Genomic DNA, 14,939 nt, shown 5'->3' with positions numbered 1-14,939 from the left:
CTTCCGGTGGGGAAACTCCTGTAGGGCGCTTTGTTTTCCGGTGTGATACTTGCTCTTCAGTACACCACTGAAGACTATGTAAGTAAGGGTAGGGTTTTATTGTTTTTAGCGCTTTAGGCTGGGAGTTGCTCACAGTAAACTAGTGGCACCAAACTTGGCAAGAGGTTTGAATTAGGGGTGGGCGGTATAAATAGATTACTGTTATGCATTTTTGTGGATCACAAGGTTTAAAACTACTAATAAACACACACCCACACACACAAATTAATTTCACCAGAGTGCCAATTTCAGGTCACTTTTGCTGTTCCAAGCCCGGATAAAGGAGCAGGGTTGGAATTGTGACATTAAAAAACAATAATTCCTAAAAGAAATTTAATTTGTAGTTCTAAATAAATTCGAAATGCATTTAGGACATTTTACTCACCTCCTCTTCCACGATGTTATTTCTCTCTCCAACAACGTAGGTTACAGGTCTGTAGACGACGCTATCAACATGGCTCTACACTTCATCCTGCAGCATCTGGACTCCCCAGGAACCTACGCCAGGATCCTGTTTGTGGACTTCAGCTCTGCCTTCAACACCATCCTTCCAGACCATCTCCAAGGCAAGCTTTCCCAGATGAATGTGCCTGATCCCATCTGCCGGTGGATCACTGACTTCCTGACGGACAGGAAGCAGCATGTGAGGCTGGGAAAGAATGTCTCGTACTCCCGGACCATCAGCACCGGCTCCCCTCAGGGCTGTGTTCTTTCTCCTCTGCTCTTCTCCCTGTGCACCAACTGCTGCACCTCCACCCACCAGTCTTTCAAGCTAATCAAGTTTGCAGATGACACCACCGTTATTGGACTCATCTCGGAGGGGGATGAGTCTGCCTACAGGAGGGAGGTTGAACGTCTGGTGTCCTGGTGCAGCCACAACAACCTGGTGCTGAATGCCCAGAAGACAGTGGAGATTATTGTAGACTTCAGGAAGCACACAGCTCCACTCCCCCCATCATCCTGACTGACACCCTCATCACCTCTGTGGACTCATTCCGCTTCCTGGGTACCACCATCACCCAGGACCTGAAGTGGGAGCCCACCATCACCTCCGTCATTAAGAAAGCCCAGCAGAGGATGTACTTCCTGAGGCAGCTGAAGAAATTCAACCTGCCAACACGGATGATGATACAATTCTACACCGCAATCATCGAGTCCATCCTCACCTCCTCCATCACCGTGTGGTACGCTGGAGCCACTATCAGGGACAAACAGAGACTGCAGCGTGTTGTGCGCTCTGCTGAGAAGGTGATTGGCTGCAGACTCCCATCTCTGCAGGACCTGTACACCTCCAGGACACTGGGGCGTGCAGCTCGGATCACAGCTGACCCTTCTCACCCTGGACACAGTCTGTTTGACCTGCTCCCCTCAGGCAGGAGGCTCCGGTCCATTCGCACCAGAACCTCTCGCCATAAGAACAGTTTCTTCCCCTCTGCTGTTGGTGTTACGGGTCCCAGATGTGAAGACCACAATAACAAAAAGAATACAAATCTGTAAAAATAAAGGTAGAGTCTCAGAGAAAGAATCACAGGAGCACTCGTATCTTTTCCCGAATTGCGTCTCTTATTTCCGATCAACAAATATAATTTACATCCAGTGCTTTCACTTGTCAGATATGCTCAATAACTGTAAAAGGTAAATAAAAGGCATTTGGCAAATATATGTATCTATGGTCATTACATTTCTCCATTACATTGTTAATTACACTATTCCTTCACTCATTTACATCAGCAGTGCAGATACCATATAATGCCTTAAACGTCTTATTGCTCTTTCTCACATATAGGGCAAACTCAAAATAGCTTATCCACAAATCTGATATAAGTGCATAAATCTTACTAGATTAGACAAAACACACCTGAATGTATTACTTTGCAATGTAACAACATAAATGTACATTCATTCTTAGCTTATTCTTAACATTTCCACATCATTTGAACGATAAAGAGTATATGAGATATTTTAAACTCGAATAATCTGATGTCAGGGCCTTTACAGTTAAATTGGAGCACCACACACACATATTTGATTGTTAAATGGAGTTTACCAAGTTTAAATACATCCCGCGGGCTGGCGAACTCTCGCGGTAGCTCTCGCGATAACTCGCGGTAACTCTCGCGAGACTTGGGGCTGCGCGGCTCGCCTTTACTTTTTTTTTTATAAGCCTTTATTTTCAACATTCATGACAAATTAACAAGCAACAACACATAAAAAACTTTGCATCAAAATATTTGGCAATACTCAGAATAATTTACAATAGATACATTAATACAAAAGTTAAATTACTCAAACATGTTAACATTGATTATATCTTCAAAAGATCCCAAGGTAAAGGGCTACTCTTTTTTTGTTCTAAAGTCTTCCTCCTTCTCAGGTCTGTAAGGATATTTTTGCACACAGCAACACTATCTATCATTTTTTGCTCAATGACCACCTTGGCTCTAGTTTTCCAACTGTGGGTGTTAATGACACACATGATAAGCCAAAAGAGGCGTCTTTTACTGTCGTACATTTTTTCTTTAAACAGACCATATTTTATAGCTTGTATGTTGTTATCAATTTCAAACCCCATTTTAGTCATCTGTTGTCTGATCTCTACTGTTCTATAACAGGATAATAGTAAATGTTCAAGGGTTTCATCTTCGACACATCGTGACATAGGACATTCTTTGGTGGTAACATAACAGCTCCACTGAACCACCGCTCTAACGGGGAGACGTCCAACAGAAATCAACCACACTGTGTCTCTCATATTTTCAGAGATTAATTTATCATAGATATTTTTAACTACTAACGGGTATTCTTCTACGCCCACGCCCTTATATTTTATCTGTCCTTCATTATTTTTACTATTAATTATATTGTATACTTGTTTAGTGCATACTTGTGTCCAGTTAATGCTCAAGTCTTTCCACTGTTCCGTAGTGTCGCCAAAAAGGAGCTTATAATAAGGTATATTGGATCTAGCCCTACCTTTTAATTTTCCCCATTGTGCTACATTACCTCTAATCCACGGAGTTCCCCTATTAAGAGCGCTAAAAACATTTTTAATAAACGGAATTCTCAAAGTGATACGGAGATCTGGCGCACCCAATCCACCACACTCTTTGCCTTTACCACCGCTGCTGTGCCGCGCTTCAGTAACTTTCAACTAAACCCCACTTAAGGTTACATCGGCGGTGTCAACATAACTCTCAGTAAACACCGAAGTAGAACGAGGCACAAAACCCTCATACACTGTATTTTTAAGACGATACTGACCTGTAAAAATAAAGGTAGAGTCTCAGAGAAAGAATCACAGGAGTACTCGTATCTTTTCCCGAATTGCGTCTGAGGGGACAGCAGGGATTGACTGGGACAAAAAAATCGGCCCGGGCATTTTGACTAGAGACCGGCCCACCAAAAATGTGACGTCATTCAGGGGTAAAACCGCAAAGGATTCTGGGAACTTGTGGCAAGAGGTACTAGCGCATCTCAGTTACACAGCGACAAAAAGAAACACAAAAAATGGCAAGAAGCTGTTGTATTATTAACTGCAATAGCCGGTGTTGTGCCAAAAAGTGATTGCTCATATTTAAATTGCTATAAGTAACTTGTTGGGCTATAATATGTGAAACATATGTCAAATGCATCCCTCATGGATGACATAAAGTCATCTCTCCATCTCTCTCTCCTGCTCTTTTATTTCTCTCTCTTGTTCCATCTCTCTCTGCTGCTCTTCTGTCTCCTCTGTCACAGACTTCTCCACTTGATGATAAATCAGCCTGGTGCAACATGTAAGGATTGGCACAATTTGCTAAGATTTAGAGGAGTTTGAGAAAGTTCAGTTCCTCTGCCACTATGACCGGCGGCCGCCTCGGGTCTCTCCTCCTCTTGCCTCCCCTTTCCCTTATACACCTGCTGGCCTCCACCACTTGCTGATGTTGCTAAATCTGTGGAAGCTATGCCATAGCTACCGCCAAACAATTCAGTTATTTTTACACATTTGGCAGCGTCTGCCTGAAGGGCTTGTTTCTTTTTGGCCCTAATTTTTTCTGCACCTCCTTTCCTTTTTTTGTTCTCCATTTTCTTTAGTTGTCTATAAGATTGCTAAACAAGGGGGAGGGTGCATCCGACCTCCTCGGCTGTAATTTGTCCAGCCCAGAGTCGATCATGACCAATTGGCCAATCCAACACCTTTCATTATTTATACCCTTTCAAAAAAAAAAAAAAAAAAAATCGATCGGCCCATAAAAACAAAAAATCGCCAGCAAATGCCCGGTATCCCCGATGGCCAGTCCAGCTATGGGTGCGATCTTCCTGGGTCCCACAGACTATCACCAAAAAAGAATAAACAAATTAAATTGCTGCACATTTTGTAGAATAACATTTTAAGATTATTTAAAAAATAAAATAATGTAATGATATGTTTATTATGAAAAGCAGATGTTTTGTTAAGACATTTTCAGATAAAATAAGTACAAAATCAACTCAAAATGCTCCCACATGACAGAACCTCCTCTCTTCCTCGCTGGCTCCATATCTCTCAACCTCCTACTAGACCTCCTACTACAATCCTTCTTCCCATCATTAAGCATTAAACAGCCAAAGAACTACAAGGGAAATGAACACGGTCGACAGCTGCCAGGCAGAAAAGGAATCATCAAATGTGATCCAACAGCTAATCTAGATTGATTAACTCTACATGTCTGTGACCAAGATGAACTTAAACATGCCAAATGACACTGAACAGTTGGTGGAATTCACAAGCAATACACACAAGTGTAATATTTTCCACAAAGAAGTCCTTACTACACCTGCCTAAAATGAATTTCTTTGACAGTACTCATTGGATTGATGTTACTCACAACAACAGGAAGATCTGAGAAACTCATTGTGTGTTTATAATAGTCTAAATGACTTTTGGAGCCATTTATAAGAAAGTGTGGGGTCAAAAGTTCAAACAGTTGTACATAAACACAAATCCTCCCAATGTGTCATTAATTTGCCATAAGAGGAAATTAATTAGGACGATAAGGAACAATCGATTGGCATGATTGAGCAAGACCTCGTACATTGTCAGCGGCCACAGTAGTCTGGGTAACAACCCAAACTGGAAGCACCAGAGCTTCAGTTTCCCTGGGAGTGCAGTGTTGTTAATCCGCCTGAGGTCATTAGCCATGTTCTGCCTTAGTTGTTCAAGTTGCCAGGTATCACTGAGGTCTGCATTATACCACCGTCCCAGGCTCTTGATGGAATTGGTCACCCAATCAACACCCACAGGTTAACAGGGACGAAACTGGTGGAAGATTGTGTGACAGAAAGTCTCTGTGCTCAGCCAATGGAAAGCCTTTCCACAGGCTGAGAGAACATTTATCAATAAAACATATTAAAATACTTCTCTGAATGTAATAAACTAACTGGTGATGGTAAAAAACACAGGCCTTTTCCGCAGTGCCACGGCGCCGTGATCCCAGCCACCATCGATGAGTCGGAGGCCCTCAGGAGAATCAGTGTGGGCGCGGGAGATTCCGTCGGTCAGTCGGGAACTATCGCCTGGATGCTGAAGGTCCTAGTAGCCAGGAGAATGCAATGCGTTTCTTCTGCGAGTGAGCGGTAATCCTTCGCGGCCAGCAGCGGGGAGCTGTGGCCTAAACCCTTCATCCCTCTGTGACCTCATTTACACCAGCTGGTTATCCAGCATCTCTTGGCCGCCGTCCGGGACCCTCAGAGGTTCGGATCCCGTCTTGAACGCGTAGTCCTTCTCCACAACCCCTCTCGCTTCATCCCGTATTAGCTTCCTTCTACAGGTCGCATCTTTGTGTGTACTACTCCGGCAAAAACTGCACCATACTCTGGATCGGCACGTTCTTGCAGTGTGTCCCTTTAGTCCACATTTAAAACACACAATCTCATTATTCTTTGATCTTCGGTCATCTGCTCGCCATGAAGTAGGATCCTGGTCTAATTGCACTTTTGTCCTCATTACGTTGTCATCCGTCACAGCCGCACGCATTCTCTCGGTTTCTTCATAACTTCTGAGTTTTACTTTAAACTCTGAAAATGTGGTTTTTGCTTCGCTCTGTGTAACGTGCACAATCAGAGGTTTAAACATCTCTGGTAGACCTTTCATTACCATTGCGATCAGAAGTCCATCAGTTAATGACTCGCCCGCATTTTTTAACGCTGTGATAATTGCTTCTGCTCGGATAATATAGTCCGTCACACTTTCATCCTTTTCATTTGTGAGAGAAGTAAGTTCGGTGTACAGACTTATGATCCTCGGCTTGCCCACTCCTGCATAATGACCTCTCAAAATTTTTAGGGCTTTCCGTCCGTCATCCACTGCATCTCTCATAACTAACGATAAACTTTTGTCATCTAGAAATTGTATCAACTCTGCATATGCTTCTGCATTTTTGTCATCATCTTCACCATCGGCTTCTTCATCACCCTCAGCCTTCAAGATGACATCTTTCAAACCTTGTAGCCTGAGATGACCAAGGAACTTTGTTTCCCATATCTCATATTTCCTTTCATCTCCATCAAACTGCAAACGGGAATATCGACTGCCCGACTCTGCCATGCGTCTGCTCATGATGCACAAAAACGCTTACTCACTCGATCGTGCCAAACTGTTAACACCTGCCGGTAACTTGCGGTTTCAGGAAACGCTGCCCTTCCTTTGGCAGTTCCAGGATCTCTTTCCTGCTGCTCTGGGCCCATAACCTGTTAGCAGAGCGGCTCCTTACAACATTATGGCATAATAATTGTAAGGAAGAATAAAAGGTTGGCACACATATCTCATTCCTGACGGAGGACTCTACCACAACCCTTCCCCAGTCCACTCACAGAGTCGTTGCATGGTAAGACATGGATAGGTTATGGGCGGGGCCTTTTACCGTCATTTTATTACGATGCAAAGTACAAACACCTGTGGACACACAATCCAACAGTTTGTGTTATTACAAGTGCTAAACAAGAAGAGTCCCAGATGGTACAGTGGACACGTGTGACTGCTGTGATTAAAGCATCTTTCTTTCAGCTTAACGAGTGAACCGTCAGCTGGTTCAAACACACGTTAAAGCCCGTTTGGCTCGACACCACAGAGGCAGCAATATAACATAGCTAACATTAACAGTGCAGTGGATCCTGCTTGTGCCGTGATATTTGGCAGCATTCACTGACTTTCAGCTTGTTGTGTTTGTGGATATATGACTGACTTTAATTATCCATAAAAGTATCACATTTTCTGTAAGATTAATGTCAGGTATATATATAGCGGCGTATATTTTAAAGTAAAGGTTTTAAAACCCAGTTAGTACTAACATCGCTAATGGCACATAACTTTGCCGGCATGTAGGTATGTAAAGTTAGGGTATTATTGTTTTTAGCGTTGCTTTAATGAATTTTGTATATTACAGCAACTTGTTGTGGTATGAGGCCACTTGTATGTGACCGTTTGTGTGGTGGAACCACCGATCACTTGTGAATGTGATTATTCGTGGCTGCTCTGATTTTGTGTTGTAGCAGGTTGAATAATCGTTTTGGATTTGACCTTTGTACCCCTTTATGTTGGTCACATGTTAGTCTTTGTGCATTCAGTGTGGCAACTTTAAATCCTAAGGCATCCTTGCTTAAAGATGCCAACTCCAAGGTTTGGAGTCTTCTCTCACCCCCATTCTCTGCGGCCTACTGGAGCGGGGGGGCTAGGAGGAGTGGGCCGTCCGACTGCGGTCTGGGGCCTCCCTGCTGCTGCGGAGTCGGGGCGGTCTGCCTCTCCCCACCGCAGGGAAAAGGGTAACACCACCTGGGTCTGGGTGCAGTTCCCCCCTCCAGGGGCAAGGGTACCTAGACCCGGTTAGTAGAGTACGCTTGGGGAGTGTGATCGTGTATACAGCGTCCCTTTATGTCTGTCTCCACGTCGGTTGAGTGTGAAGTACATATGAGAGCATGAGGGTGGGAATGGATGTTTGTGTCTGTGTGTGCCTGTATGTCTGTGTCTATATGTCAGGTTGGGTATCAGACGCCACCTCTCTGGGGACATCTCGGGCCCTCCAAGGTTTGGAGGCCTATCTCCACCCACCACCACTTCCCCTGCCGGTGGCGGACTCCCTCAGGTATCGGTGCGTTGGTGGTTCTTTGTATCTGGGGGTGGGCGTCCGGGTACACACCAGCTCACTCCTTGGCGGCCGCTTATTGGGGCTCGCTCGGGCCACCTCGGAGGTGGGGTGCCCCCGGCCTCTCGGCCTGGGGCTCGGTCACTCAGGCACAGCTGGCTGCCGGCGGAGCTCACGGGCGCGTCACTGCAACTCCCCCTGGCTTCTGCTCCGCGGCTGCTGAATGAGCCCTCATCTGGGACTCTCCTTAGCTCTTACTGGGACAGTGACGCAGCTGCCCCTCTGTGGGTCTTCCTTGGTCTCTTGTGTTCTGGGGGCCTCTGGATGTCTGGAGTTTTGATCTCCTCCATACCTGCTTGATACCATAGAGGACAGGGCTGTGGCTCCCCACACTCTATAGCAGATCATTGCATGGAGAAACCTTTGGAATGCAAGCATGCTGATCCACACAGGTATGCACACAGGTGTACACATGGGTATTCACAGATGCGGACTACAGCTTTCTTGGCTGCTGCCTCAAAGCACACTGTGCGCTGTCTATCTTGCGTGCTGCACAATATCATTTATTATTTAGTAACTATTGATATCTATGACTAGCTAGTTTATTGTGATGGTGCTTTTTTTTTTTTTTCTATTATTATGTTGCTCTTTGTTGTTTGCTGTCTCCCCTGTTTTTTTTGTTTTCTCTCTCTCTCTCTTCCCCCCCTTCTCACCGTCTCTTCTCCCCTTTGGTTTTCTTTCTTTCTCTCCCCCTCTTTCTTTCATTCTTTCCCCCTGTCCTAAAAAAAAAAAAAAAAAAAAAAGGATGGAAAAAAAAAAAAAAAAAAAAAAAGATGCCAACTTAAGAAATGCAAGTATTTAGTTTTGTGTCAGGAGAGCAGGTAATAAACTGCTCAAGTTTTGGCTTTGGCTTAATAAATTTAGGGGTCCTAGAGGAACCCTTTTGAGTGAGGTGGTGTTACGCCCCTCTGCAGCCCCTAATCTCCTCAGTGTGTTCAGCTGTTGCTAATTGGCCACACCTAGTAAGGTATAAATAAACGCATACCTGTGGCAGGCTATTCAGGAAGCTCACTAGTCGTTGCCTTTGTGGCAACAGCCATTTGAGCCAACCTGGGATGTCATTTTAAGCTAAAACCTCTTCTCACTTACACTCTGATATTCGTCTCCTTTTTTATGTTGCAGCCTCGAGCCGGGTCATAACACCTCCCCTTAAGTTTTCCAAAAAAAAAACAGATAGATGATCCTCAAGTACTTAGGGAAAATATTCTGTGGAGTCATGAGACAGTTTGTGGATAGTTTGAATTAGTTATTTGTGGTAGTGAGATCATAAATGGTCAGAGGGCCCAGTGGCGCCAGTGTCCGGCAGCCTCGCCTCTGTCAGTGCGCCCCAGGGTGGCTGTGGCTACAATGTAGCTTGCCATCACCAGTGTGTGAATGTGTGTGTGAATGGGTGGATGACTGGATATGTAAAGCGCTTTGGTGTCCTTAGGGACTAGTAAAGCGCTATATAAATACAGGCCATTTACCAAAATACAGGCCATAAAGCTAACACAGTATTTCATAAAATGAACATCAAACAATTGATGGAACCATGATTCTGCTCCGTCTGAAAATCCTGAATGCTTTTCTGGGTTCTCCATTAGGTCATAGTAGTTCACAGCCCGGGATTCCAAGCATTCTGATCAGGTACTACACTGTGACGTCGTCAGACTACATGCCACCGATTGGCTGATAAGTAGCGTCAGTTAATGAGTCATTGAGCGCCATTTGCGAAAATTAAAACTGCAATTTTTGAATTTCGGTGATTATATTTGAATCAGGGAAATTTTGCCCCATACAGTCAGAAATATTGTATTTCTGATCACTTATCAGTACATATCCTTGTTTTTACATCTATAAAAACAAAGCTGACACTTGTGAGACTTGATCAAAGGTGTAAGCATCTCAGCAGATGCCTTTGTGTCAAAGTAACTGAGGATAAAACAGAAAAACATGAAGGAGATTTTCCTGGCCTGGGATTTTATAGCAGATAACCTTAAAAATATTCTGCAGTAGATACATTTGTTCAGTACTGAAGTGAAGAAATTAGGCTTACGTGTTGGAAATTTAAAAAACAAAAACCAGTGGCAGACAGCGCTGTAAACAACGGTAGCCTGGTGGGTAATAAGCAAGCGAATAACGCAGAAAACAGACTTTTTTTATGGGAATCTATTCCTGAGAGAGAGAGACGGAGAGCTCTGCATGACGTGTGATTTTTATCGTGGTGGAGTTAAAACAGCAAAAGTAAGAGGGAATTTAAGGTGTTTATTTAATGTTTATGTGAAGCGAAACGTGAAGCTAGTTTGGATCTTCTTTTGCTGCTGGTTCAGTCAATGTTGTTTGAAGATAGATCAAACCTGCAGCTTCAGAATCTAGCGCAAAAAAGACAAACACAAAGAGCGGAGCCGCCGAAGTGTGAAAATGTTTCACTCAGTACAGTGCGCTCCAGCTGTGAGGCTCCAGCTGCTGTTATGCAGCTGATGAATTGGTAATTGTGCACTAACTGGTCCTGGTATTCTCCTAACCCCAAAGCTGTTGCTGCTGAGAAAAATGTAATTTAAACAGCTGGAGAAGCAATGTACAGGAAGTATCTCCCCACTCTGCTTTTTCTGATTTCACAGTAGTCCTCCAGTCTGTCTCCCAGTCATTTTCACACATCTCCATAATGATGTTGGTGGTACAGGACCACTGTTTTATCTACTCAGACAATCACTATCAGACACGTAGTAGTAAACAAAACTAAAGTAAACAAAATCAAACATCAACATTTTTATGTATTTCAAGATTTTTATTATTTGTATTGTAATGGCTGATGGATGGTGAAGACTTTGCAATATAACTGTTGTTGTGAATATTTTCACAACAACAGTTATATTGTCACAACTGTTGTTGTGAAAAAAAAAACCCCAACAATCAAATGACCCCCTATGAGCAAGCACATGGCGACAGTGGGAAGGAAAAACTCCCTTTGAACAGGAAGAAACCTCCAGCAGATCCAGGCTCAGGGAGGGGCGGCTATCTGCTGCAACCGGTTGGGGGGGGGGGGGGGGGGTGTTATTTATATTTTACTGCTGTTAATATTTCCACGTCTCTAACATGCGTGGTGCATAAGGTGCAACAACCTCGTGTTGCTTTTTAATAATAGGGGCACGCTGTGTTTTCTGCGGTTTAATAGGAAGAGGAGGTAGGGGTGGAAGTACATTTTTATTTGTGTTTATGTCCCACGTCTCTAACATGCGTGGTGCATAAGGTGCAACAACCTCGTGTTGCTTTTTAATAATGGGGGCACGCTGTGTTTTCTGCGGTTTAATAGGAAGAGGAGGTAGGGGTGGAAGTACATTTTTATTTGTGTTTATGTCCCACGTCTCTAACATGCGTGGTGCATAAGGTGCAACAACCTCGTGTTGCTTTTTAATAATAGGGGCACGCTGTGTTTTCTGCGGTTTAATAGGAAGAGGAGGTAGGGGTGGAAGTACATTTTTATTTGTGTTTATGTCCCACGTCTCTAATATGCGTGGTGCATAAGGTGCAACAACCTCGTGTTGCTTTTTAATAATAGGGGCACGCTGTGTTTTCTGCGGTTTAATAGGAAGAGGAGGTAGGGGTGGAAGTACATTTTTATTTGTGTTTATGTCCCACGTCTCTAACATGCGTGGTGCATAAGGTGCAACAACCTCGTGTTGCTTTTTAATAATAGGGGCACGCTGTGTTTTCTGCGGTTTAATAGGAAGAGGAGGTAGGGGTGGAAGTACATTTTTATTTGTGTTTATGTCCCACGTCTCTAATATGCGTGGTGCATAAGGTGCAACAACCTCGTGTTGCTTTTTAATAATAGGGGCACGCTGTGTTTTCTGCGGTTTAATAGGAAGAGGAGGCAGGGGTGGGATTAAATTCTTAGCTGGTGAGTCTTTAGCTACAGACACAACCCTATTTGATTTATTAACAAACAGGCATTCCGTTTTAGGTGCTGTTTGTTCTGAGCTGCTCCGTTGCTGACAACGGAAGAAACCAACCCGATCACTACTGCCAGCCTCACCCCACTCCCGACTTACCCTTTGTACGTCCCGCACTCTCTCTGTCGTTGGTCGGATTGTGTGCTCCCAGCCGTTGTGGAGTGATGGGAGCGTTGCAAACCTGACGCATTTTTTCTCCTTTTTTGTGGCTTCTTTTTCAGCCCGCAATTCTTCAGTTGTGCAAACCTTTGCACGGGAAACGTGATCGTTAGCTCTACCATAAACGTGAGACATATTTAATAACGGTTGACTTTCAGCAGTATTTTAGACTCAGCGATACTTTAGACGGACCAACTTTGGAGTGCACTGGTGTAGAGTGTCGCCAAGGCTCTATTTATGCTATTTGGGAGCTCCTTCGAAGCACCTTTGTTGTGACGTTGCAAAGGCCTTTGATGTGACGTTGCAAAGGCCTTTGATCTGTCCGAGCTTAAGCCCCGCCCCCGTTGTCTGTGACGGTTCTCAGGCTGTGGCAGGGTCTGCACGCTTGAAGTACGCGCACTACGTACGGTGCGTACTATAAGTACGAGACGTGCGGAAGTGAGAGGCTTGTGAAATGGGACGGTCTAGTCTCCGTCGCGCTTCCCAGGTTGCCTAGCAACCATGATACTAACTGCTGGAAACGTGTCATACAACTTTGTTTGACAGAAATGAAGGAGAACATATTTTGTTCATTTGTTTGTTTGTTTCTACAAGAGCTTTGTGTGATTTGATAAGTATCTGAGGCTGAGACCACAGGACAGTAAAACATGATTTTTGGGCTTCATTTCTGTACTGAACAGTCATTTAAGATTAGTTAGTAAATAAGAATTAGCTAATGTTGTTCATGAGACTAAAGTCATATCACTTTGGTAATGTAAATATAATATGGCCAATATTATAGTTATTATATTAATCATTATTAGCTATTACAGCAGTGAACATGAACTCTGTGTCAAATACTGAGCCTCAGTACAGATTCAAGTTGCAGTTATTTATGTCTTATCACCTTAAATCTTCACTCAAAGACAAGTATCTTTGACAGTGCATATATAGGTGTATCATATATAGGAGACAAATGTTGTTCCTTCAGTATGTTGGCATTACTAAATTTGGCTCATTGCTTACATACATTTATAAAAAGAAAATGTACAAGCTGTGATAACTGTTTCTGATAAAATGAAGAGTAGACTGATATATTAAATATTCCTTTATTGGGTGAGAAAATCAGACCATGTCATAACTGCTTTAAGTCATACAGAATAGATATCAGAGCCTTAAACAGGCTGGCTTCTGCTAAATGGGTCAAACTGGGCAGAAGTACATTTATTTTTAGGTCCATTCTGCTGCTGATACATACAAACCGGATTGCAAAAAAGTTGGGACACTAAACAAATTGTGAATAAAAACTGAATGCAATGATGTGGAGATGGCAAATGTCAATATTTTATTCAGAATAGAACGTAGATGACAGATCAAACGTTTAATCCGAGAAAATGTATCATTTCAAAGGAAAAATATGTTGATTTAAAATTACACGGTGTCAACAAATCCCAAAAAACTTGGGACAAGTAGCAATAAGAGGCTGGAAAAAGTAAATTTGAGCATAACGAAGAGCTGGAAGACCAATTAACACTGATTAGGTTAATTGGCAACATGATTGGGTATAAAAAGAGCTTCTCAGAGTGGCAGTGTCTCTCAGAAGCCAAGATGGGTAGAGGATCACCAATTCCCACAATGTTGCGCAGAAAGACAGTGGAGCAATATCAGAAAGGTGTTACCCAGCGAAAAATTGCAAAGACTTTGCAGTTATCATCATCAACTGTGCATAACATCATCTGAAGATTCAGAGAATCTGGAACAATCTCTGTGCGTAAGAGTCAAGGGCGTAAACCCATACTGGATGCTCCGGGCCCTTAAACGACACTGCACCACAAACAGGAATGCTACTGTAAAGGAAATCACAGAATGGGCTCAGGAATACTTCCAGAAACCATTGTCAGTGAACACAATCCACCGTGCCATCCGCCGTTGCCAGCTGAAACTCTACAGTGCAAAGAAGAAGCCATTTCTAAGCAAGATCCACAAGCTCAGGCGTTTTCACTGGGCCAGGGATCATTTCAAATGGAGTGTGGCAAAATGGAAGACTGTTCTGTGGTCAGACGAGTCACGATTCGAAGTTCTTTTTGGAAATGTGGGACGCCATGTCATCCGGACCAAAGAGGACAAGGACAACCCAAGTTGTTATCAACGCTCAGTTCAGAAGCCTGCATCTCTGATGGTATGGGGTGGCATGAGTGCGTGTGGCATGGGCAGCTTGCATGTCTGGAAAGGCACCATCAATGCAGAAAAATATATTCAGGTTCTAGAACAATATATGCTCCCATCCAGACGTCATCTCTTTCAGGGAAGACCCTGTATTTTTCAACAAGATAATGCCAGACCACATTCTGCATCAATCACAACATCATGGCTGCGTAGGAGAAGGATCCGGGTACTGTCTGCAGTCCAGATCTTTCACCTATAGAGAACATTTGGCGCATCATAAAGAAGAAGGTGCGACAAAGAAGGCCCAAGACGATTGAACAGTTAGAGGCCTGTATTAGACAAGAATGGGAGAGCATTCCTATTTCTAAACTTGAGAAACTGGTCTCCTCGGTCCCCAGACGTCTGTTGAGTGTTGTAAGAAGAAGGGGACATGCCACACAGTGGTGAAAATGGCCTTGTCCCAACTTTTTTGGGATTTGTTGACACCATGACATTTTGTATCACC

The sequence above is a fragment of the Maylandia zebra genome, linkage group LG20, assembly GCF_041146795.1.
Source record: "Maylandia zebra isolate NMK-2024a linkage group LG20, Mzebra_GT3a, whole genome shotgun sequence".
Taxonomy (NCBI): Eukaryota; Metazoa; Chordata; class Actinopteri; order Cichliformes; family Cichlidae; genus Maylandia; species Maylandia zebra.
This window is presented reverse-complemented; position numbering follows the sequence as displayed.